The 9,581-nt window shown below is 37.9% G+C and overlaps 1 pseudogene across 1 annotated transcript; it reads left to right on the top strand.

The window, feature by feature from the left end:
• Positions 1-476: 476 nt before the first annotated feature.
• On the top strand, positions 477-5,378 carry LOC148303750 (autophagy-related protein 9A pseudogene; annotated as a pseudogene). The gene has a single exon (XR_015838432.1). The product of XR_015838432.1 is annotated as an autophagy-related protein 9A pseudogene (transcript).
• Positions 5,379-9,581: the final 4,203 nt, after the last annotated feature.

The following is a 9,581-nucleotide window of genomic DNA, read 5'->3' as shown; positions in this document are numbered from 1 at the left end:
TTTGCGGGAGTTTGGATTTGCAAAAAGGGATTTCTTATTAGAATTATGAATTATGAATTATTCAGCTCAATATAATTATTTTGTTTGGTTATCGGCAATTAATAATAATTCATTCAGATACCTATTTAGTTCACAGGAATGTAGTAAGGACGTCACAACAAACATTTGAAAAAAATATATTGTGTACATACAACTTCCAAGTAAATCTAGTGGTATGGAGGATGAAAAACACAAAGTTACAAACGTTTTACAAGTATATAATTGAAACTTAGTAGGTTCAGCAATTCATTTGTGTTAAATATCGTAAATACCTGTATTTCAATAGCATGAGGATTTTTTAATACTCGTATTGAATAATATTATTTTCTGATTATTTTTATTTATATAAATTAATCGATTATTCTGTTGAACAACAAACCCCGTAATTGTATTCTAACAAAAATCATAATTTGCGAGAACAGCTGACTTTGCACATTGTTTTTTACTGCCATAAAAAGAAAACGAAAATAACTCAAAGAAAAACAACCAATAAAATGCATTGTCAAACGCTGTCAAACATCTGAGACGGAGAAAGGAATTGGCTCGAAATCGTAAAATGTAAAGTGTCGTTTAGTTTCGGACGTTTCTTTTATTTATATTAGCGTAGTTGACTGTAAATCAATTAGTGAAATGCTTAAAATATATACTTTCGTGAAACATAAACTGAGTTGAAACGAAAACAGGTTGAAATATGGCCAAATATAAACCCAGGGAAGTGAGCTATAACGCCCTGAACAATGAGTTCTTCCCGCCGTTCGGTGGCGCGAACTCCGATCAGGAGGACGAGGTCACGACGTCCACCAACTTCCACGATATGGAGCAAGACGACGCGACGGGGGTCATCATTCACGTGGTCCCCGAGAGCAACAAAGGGAGGTGGACCCACATAGAAGATCTGGATTCCTTCTTCACCAGGATGTACAGATATTATTTGAAAGGAGGGTTCTTGGCTATGCTCGTATCCGACTGCTTTCAGTTGTTTCAATATTGCTTCGTGATCGTTTTCCTCACTTTCCTGGTGCACTGTGTCAATTATCCCGTTCTCTTCCACAACGATCCCGGCAATCCGAAACCGGTCGGTCTGCCGGATGTTATCTACGACGCGTCCGAGTGTATAAGCCGAATATCTCTGAAATGGTGGCTCTTGTTGACTCTCTGCGCCGTCATTTGGCTCGTGAGACTCGCGAGGACTCTGTATAACCTGTACTACGCGTACGACACCAAGCAGTTTTATAATAATGAGCTTAAGATCATGGACAGCGATCTGGGATGGATCAGCTGGTGCACCGTGCTCACTAGAGTCAGGGAAGCGCAGAAGGAGCTGCACATGTGCATCCACAAGCGCGAGATCACGGAGCTGGATATATACCATCGTATCTTGAGGTATAACAACTACCTGGTGGCCATGGTCAACAAGCGCCTGCTGCCGCTGCACATATCCCTGCCCGTCGTAGGCGAGTTTCCCTTCCTCTCCAAGGGCCTCAAGTACAACCTGGAGCTCATCCTCTTCTACGGGCCCTGGAGTCCATGGGAGAACTGCTGGCAGCTCCAGGAGTGCTACAAGGACTCCTCCAAGAGGATGGAGCTGGCGAGAAAACTGCAAAACCACATGCTCATCTTCGCCCTTCTCAACTTCATCCTCGCCCCTCTCATCCAGTGCTGGCAGATCCTGTACTTCTTCTTCAGCTACGCGGAGCTGATCAAAAGGTCTCCGGCGGCCCTGGGATTGCGGACCTGGTCCCTGTTCGCCCGCATATACCTGAGGCACTTCAACGAGCTGGACCACGAACTCGGCGACAGGTTGAACAGGGCTCACAAACCGGCGACCAAGTACCTGTCTAGTTTCCCCTCCCCCGTTACGACGGTGATAGCCAAAAATATTTCCTTTCTCTCCGGAAGCATTCTGGCGGTCCTCCTCACTCTGGCGATTTACGACGAGACCGTGCTGACCGTCGAGCACATGCTGTCTCTCATCACCGGATTCGGGTGCATTCTGGCCGGCGCGCGAGCGTTTATCAGCGAGGAGGGGATCATCGGGCAGAGGAGCAGCGAGGAGCTGCTGGTGCAGGTGCTGGGCCACGTGCACTACCTGCCGGCCAGCTGGAGAGGGAAAGCTCACACGAAGAATGTGGCCACGCATTTCCAGGAGCTCTTCCAATTCAAGGCGGCGTACCTACTCAGCGAGCTCCTGAGCCCGATCATTTGTCCTTTTATCATCCTGTCTCTGCGAAAACGAGCCTTAGACATAGTCGACTTCTATCGAAATTTCACCGTATCCGTTTTGGGAATAGGCGACGTTTGTTCCTTCGCCCAAATGGACGTTCGAAGGCACGGCAATCCCGATTGGCCGGCGGGGCACGGTCAGGGTGGCAAGCTTCCCGAAAACATCTCGCAGTACAACCAGGGAGAGGACGGAAAAACAGAGCTATCTTTGGTCGCGTTTTCGTGCAGAAATCCGGCCTGGCGCATTCCCCAGCCCACGCAGAGGCAGTTCCTGCAGACGCTGCGAACCGGAGTGAGTCACGTGACTAGCAATTATTACTCGGGAGCGAATGCGCTTCATCAAACCCAGATGCAGAGGACCATGCTGGGGTCTTATATACACCGGAGCATGTTCCTAGAGTCCGGGGCGCCTTCGGCCTTCCATCCTGCTCTGTCAGTGTGGCATCAAAGATCTCCCGATCGCCATCTTCCCGGCGCGGAAGAGAGCATCCAGGAAGAAGGGGGAGGGGAACCGGCGGCGACGACATCCTCCGTGCGCAGTCCTCCCGTTCCCGATAAGGCGGAGACCTCGGCCACGGAAGACGAGGCTCTGTCGACGAGCACTCTTCACTTGTACGATGTTCACTTGGCTCGCGTGGGGCCCGCGGCGTCGGATCACGGTCACTGGATGAGGGAGAGTCGCCAGTCTCAGGGCTCCTTCCAGCAGAGGATGTCTCAGGCGGAAGGTACTCCGCTTCTACGCAGGTCTCCATAACACTCAGCCCACGGGGCACATTGGGTGTGACCATTTTGGCAGCGATTCCCTTTCATATTACAATTTATCGTGGGTATACTTGCAAAAAACAACTCACAAATATGCAATTATGACTTAATGATGCAGATTCAAAAAGTTTCAACGTTCGTTAAACTGGCAAAATATACTAAGTTGTTTGAAATGCCTAATTTATGTGGTTTTACAAGTAAGGTCAACTTTAATTTTAAGAGCGGGTATTTTATTTATAGATTTGGCGTTTAATTTGTAGAACTCCATTTTAATATATGTATTAAATGTTAAATCAAACACTGATTTTTTGAGTCTAATAAGTTGTATTTTACTGTTGAAAAAACACATAAAAAACAATTTTTTCGACTAGTTATGGCATTTTCAAACGAATTGTATTTTATTGTTGAAAAAATATCGGGTATTTTATTCAGGCTAAAGGGATTTTAGAGTTAACATTTTTTGCCAGTGCACCCACGATATGTTCGGATACGGGATCTTCAACTTATTGACTGATAATGTCAGCCACAATTCAATTGCGTCTCTTCAGTATAAGGCACAAAGTGAGACGCATTTGAAATGCCTCGTGTCGGCTACTGGTAGCTGACATTGGCAGTCAATGTGTTCACTTATTATAGCCCTTGTTTCAACTCTGACAATATTCTCTGTGATCTTGTGAAAGGATCAGCCACTGTATAACATACTCAATAATTACATGCTAATTGTAGTTGCAATTTAATAAATTTTAGTCTTTTTTTTAAATCATTTATGTTGGGTATCGACTACACCACTGTATTAAAAAATAAAATAAATTTGCATTACGTTACAGTGATTCCTCGCATAACGTATATAATAAGTCCCATGAGCAAGTTTGTTATATTTCTTATTTAATTATTTTTATTTTATTGAAACATTTATTTGATAACTACATGTTTACATATAAATATGTATAAACATTCGTTTTAATATTCATAAACATAATTGACTTTTTTTTTGTTGCAGAGACCCACCAAGTCACCTTTTGTGTCTTGTCGGTGGAGTTCTTTTTGCATACATTTTATATTATTTTTACCTATTTAAACATAATATACACGCAAAAAAGAAATATGAAACGCGTTTTCCCATAACAGTACAACAAAAAAACATTCGTTATGTAGCGAAAATATGGTACTGTAACATAAAAAAAGATACTCAGGTTTTTCCAAACTCAGAATTGGGTCTTCTGAGGTTTGCAGGGTCAAATCCTCTTGTTCCATCCCTTGCTCTTGGCTGCTGGCTTCTTGAAAACCCTTCCAAGGTTTTCTGTTTCTTCCTCTTCTTCAACGCCTGCCAGAAATAACAGGCAAGGGTGTCATTGATCCAGTTGGCCTTAGTTTTACAGAGTTTACGTGGCCCAGCATGGCATTTTCTGCAAACGTCTTTGCACTGTTCCGTGGCTGGTTGGGGTTATGGAGGCGTCTGTGTACCGGCCAAATTGGGGTCGGAATCGGATCTAGCTGAGTAACTGAACCAACTAACCTCTAATCCCTTTCACTGGCTACACCGGGGCGCTTCTAGAAAATTTTGTGGTGGTTTTACAAACTTGTAATTATTTTGATTGGCAGTAACAGGGATATTAAAAGCTTTTAAATATAAATTCACAGTAAAGTCGCAATACAATTTTTTTAGAAATTTAAATAAATTTTGCAACTTAGTTCATAAAAAAAAAAATGCTTTGCAAAGAGGTCTGTCAGGAAGCCTAGATAGTTCTGTGTCAGATCTGGGAATGTGTTGGGACAGCTTTCAATGTTGGCCTCAGTTGAGTTTGGATAGATATTTGGCAGACTCCTGACCCTCTCCCCATGTGACCAGGATGGCAGCAGTTGAGATTGGTTGATTTGATTGCTTCTCTTCGTTGTCAGATGAAGCTTCCCTTTGAGCTTCATAATGTTACTGGACTAGAAGTCCTTGGAGCTCTTCAGTTGTCAGCTCTTCTTGGAGCAGCAAGATGAAATATACAGTCCGTTGTATGAAACGAGATTCGTTGTGTGAATTGCGTTTTGTACACAATTCAACAGAAATTTGGTTATGTGAGGCATCACTGTATTTCGTGCCCAATTTCTTTAAATGTCATATCACCTATGCAAATTAGTTTTTAATTACAATGATTAAAGAAAACACTTCGTTATTTACTACTTGAGTTTTATTATAGACTACATGTTTCAGAAGTTAAACTTCCATCATTCAGGTCTGTATAATAACTAAAATATAAAATATAAAATTGTTCCATAAATAAGGAAAGGGGAAAGTAAGGGGAAGGGGTTAGTCAAGGGACGGAGTTTGAAAACAAAGGAAAAATGGAAAGCAATGGTGAAGAATTTTGAAACAATATATTATTTAAATTCTAATAATTTATTAAATAATATATTGTTTCAAAATTCTTCACCATTGCTTTCCATTTTTCCTTTGTTTTCAAACTCCGCCCCTTGACTAACCCCTTCCCCTTACTTTCCCCTTTCCTTATTTATAGAACAATTTTATATTTTATATTTTAGTTATTATACAGACCTGAATGATGGAAGTTTAACTTCTGAAACATGTAGTCTATAATAAAACTCAAGTGGTAAAAAACGAAGTGTTTTCTTTAATCATTGTAACATGTCTTACCACAAAGTTAATGCCGAAACAATAAATAAAATATTAGTTTTTAATTCATTATAATTTTTCTTTGTTATACACTGCAGTAACTGTCATGTCTCACTAGCCCTAAGGTTTCTTTTCTTCTTCATAATATCACTGTTTTGTCATTTCTTATACCAAATAGATGTATCCTTAACCCTAGGCACTCGAATGGCGCCATAGAAGCGGCATGCATGGTTTTGCCGGCTAGAAAATAAAGTCCTAATACTCAATATTTTTAATTCATTGTTGTTTCCTTTCCAATATAATTTAAACAGAATCATATAAGTACAATTATATACTAATCAGTCTCGGAATTCAATTGAGTTGGCGGTATGCACATACCAAATAACTTTCGAGTGCAAAGGGTTAATTTCTGTTATTTTCCCAATTTCTTTTTAGTGTTTTGGAAATCTGATTTTTCAAATATCGTTGTTCCTAATGTGAGATGTTATCAACATATCGGTTAGTACGAAGTAAACAATTAAAAGTCCAAAACGTTAAATATTCAGCGGAGGCAAATTGTTATTTTTTTTACACATCTTTATCATTGAGATAATAAATAATAATAATAAAACCCTTATCCGCACCCCAATGGTGCATAGGGCACTGTGTCTTATAAACGCAGTGTTATCATGATTGTTTTACACATGAAGGAAAGGTGATCAGCCCTCCGCTTCAGGTACCAGTTCATGGTAATATTGAATAAATATTACAGTGAAAAAAAAATTACTTATATTTATTTTTACCCCCCTTGGGAATCGAACCCGGTATCTCCAGAACGGTAGCCGAGCGTGCTGACCATTACACTACGGAGGCGGATCATTAAAATATTGTGTTTAATTCCTTAAATGTGGCAGCAAAACAAGAAAAGAGCCATTTTGGATTCACTATTGTTTACCTTGCACCTACATTATGATGGATAAGATCTTCAAATCATTTTGGTATGTTTAATAAATACTAACATATTTTGCCAAGGTTAGTGAGTGTGTTGTATTCATTTTTACTTTAGAAACCTTCACTTTGGACAACGATTTTAAAATTGAATATTTGTTTGTTTGCTGAAAAATAATAAAATGTGTAATTTTTGTAATATAAAAAAAATGTGACTAGTTTAATATGATTTTCTTTTTAATTTTAGCAAACCGATATAGTCATTTCATTATATTTAGGGAGTCAAAATTGTATTCGTAAGTTTTTACCTTAGGTACGATTTGATAAACTAACCAATTGCAAAATACAAGGGAATTTTTAATGAAAAATATGTTAAGTGTTCTCAGTAAATTGTATTTTTGTCATAATAAGATTAATAATGTTACCTTTATTTTTGTGGTTCGAGAAGAACATTTGGTACATAAGAAAAAATCCTCTTTTGCAAGAACATAACAATTCAGAATGTTAAAAAAGATTTTGTGAAAAGTGTTTTAAAAAAGTGCTGCTATGTAAAAAGCTACCATACGGGCCGCTTAGGCCTACAAAAAATATCATTCATTCAAACCCTTATCCGCACTCCAATGGTGCATAGGGTGCTGCATCATATAAACACAGTGTTATCTTGATCGTTTACACATGAAGGAAAGGTGATCAGCCCTACTCGTGATCATGTCTTAATCCAGTCGTGATCAGTTCATGGTAATATTGAATAAATATTATAGTGAAAAAATCACATATATTTATTTGACCCCTCCCCCCTGGGAATCGAACCCGGGACCTCCGAAACGGTAGCCAAGCGTTCTGACTAAGTGGTGCATAGGGCACTACATAATATAGAAGCGTGTTGTTTTGACCGTTAAATATTTAAAGGAAATGTGATCAGCCCTGCGCTTCAGTTACCAGTCCAGGGTAATATCAAATAAATATTAGAGTGAAAATTCACTTACGTGTATTTTGACCTCGAAACTGGTAGACTATGTAAAATCTCGGTGAGTGGTTTATATACAAACATTTTTATAAAAAAAATATTAAAATGACTGACCACAAAATATATCCCGAAAAATCACAAATTTTGAGTTGTGATTTTCTTGCAAAAGTGCGATGTGATTAATTTTAAATATATATATAGATACCTCTCCTTTTGTCTTATCCCATTTTTAAGTCTACATATCGACGGCCGCTACGTGAAGTACTCTATCTGCGAATTTGTTAGAGAGAGCTTAGAAGATTTTTTCAACATATTTTTTTTATTAATTGACGGTTTTATCTGAAATTCTAAACTAGTATTACACATTCAAAAACACAATAAAATAATGTATTAAATCATTTTAAAACTTTATGCTTTGTCAAAATTAAGTAGTTAGTGTCTTAGGAGTTCAGTTCATTTTGAAAATTCGATGTAGGTAGCGTCTTATACGCCTGAAAACTAGGCGTGTTTTTTTTTCTGTTTATTTATATTTGTAGATAACGGTCTGTTGATAACGTACACCAAAATCTCAAAATTGACAAAAATGCGGTTAGAGCACTTTACGTAGGGCACGTCGATATAACTCAAGATTCGAGATACGAACCATAATGGGCTGCCCTTTCACATATCGCTCACTCCTTTCAAGAACGTCATAAATCAAAAATCGTCAATTTTCAGTTTTGCATGTTTTCGGAATGCCCAGAAAATGTACTTTATCCCAGCAAAAGAGGCATATTTTCAAAATTAATATTCACCTGCTACAGGGCAGGAAATGTTGTTTTTGCATTTTGAAGAAAAGATATTGTTAAATCATTTTTTTAAAATTTACTTAACATTTTTCAAATGGAGAAAAAACCTTCAGGTTTTACTAAAAAGATCTGTTGCGCAGTAAAAAGTTCAATAAGTGGCTTGATATTTATTTTTAATACATTGTATTATGTTTTTAATCTTTAAAAACGTTCTCCTGAAAAATCTAGTTTTTTGATTTATGACGTTCTTGAAAGGAGTGAGCGATATGTTGTATCTGTGCTATTTTTTTTTTCATTACATAGTCGTATTTATCAATAATATGACACAATATTCCTTTTTTTTAAATTCTTTGTGTTTAAGATACAAAATGAAGTCAGGAATGACTTAAATTCTTACATAAACACTGTAAATCTTTTAATAAGCCATGATAATATCGTTTCTCGAAACCATTTTAATAATTAAGATATTTTGGATACCTGTATTTTTAAGTAATTTTATTTAGAGTATAGAAAAATATTGTGGTCTGACAATTAAAATTTGTTATGAAGCACAAATCACATATACTTTTATCGAATTAATAATAAAAATGCCTTCTTTGGACGTAAGAGCCAATTATCTATCTAAAATGAAAAGTATCACTTATTCTTAATGATTTTAATATCCGCTTTTCGTAAAAACATATTTCAACAATGGGGTCTTTTCACAAGCTGGAATAACACTAATAAAATAATCAATATTTAAACATATTTTTTATAATTTCAATAAGGTTGCTGTAAAAATATCTATTTTGAATGCCTTCAAAGTCATTACATTTGAAATGCATTTCTGCCATCTGCAATTCTCTGGAAAACGTCAAAAACAACTTCAAAGATTCTCTTTCCAACCTTTATTTGCACTCAGCGATGCATAGGGCACTACATAATATAGAAGCAGTGTTGTTTTGACCGTTAAATATGTATTGTATGTGTATGTGAACGAAATGTGATCAGCCGTGAGCTTCAGTTACCACTCCAGGGTAATACATAAATATAACAGTGAAAAATCCTTTATATGTATTTTGACCTCCCCGGGAATCGAACCCAGGACTTCCAGCACGGTAGCCAAACATGCTGAACACTATGCTACGGAGGCAGACAAAGATTAATTATCAAGCTGCTTCTCCGCAGGGGTAGGCAGAGTGAATAGAATGCCACTCTGTATTAGCAAACATTTACCTCTCTTCTGACTTGACCACTTTGAAGTATTTGAAAT

The sequence above is a fragment of the Brachycentrus maculatus genome, unplaced genomic scaffold (genome assembly GCF_059751285.1).
Source record: "Brachycentrus maculatus isolate JH-2025_06_01 unplaced genomic scaffold, ASM5975128v1 h1tg000351l, whole genome shotgun sequence".
Taxonomy (NCBI): domain Eukaryota; kingdom Metazoa; phylum Arthropoda; class Insecta; order Trichoptera; family Brachycentridae; genus Brachycentrus; species Brachycentrus maculatus.
This window is presented reverse-complemented; position numbering and strand designations above follow the sequence as displayed.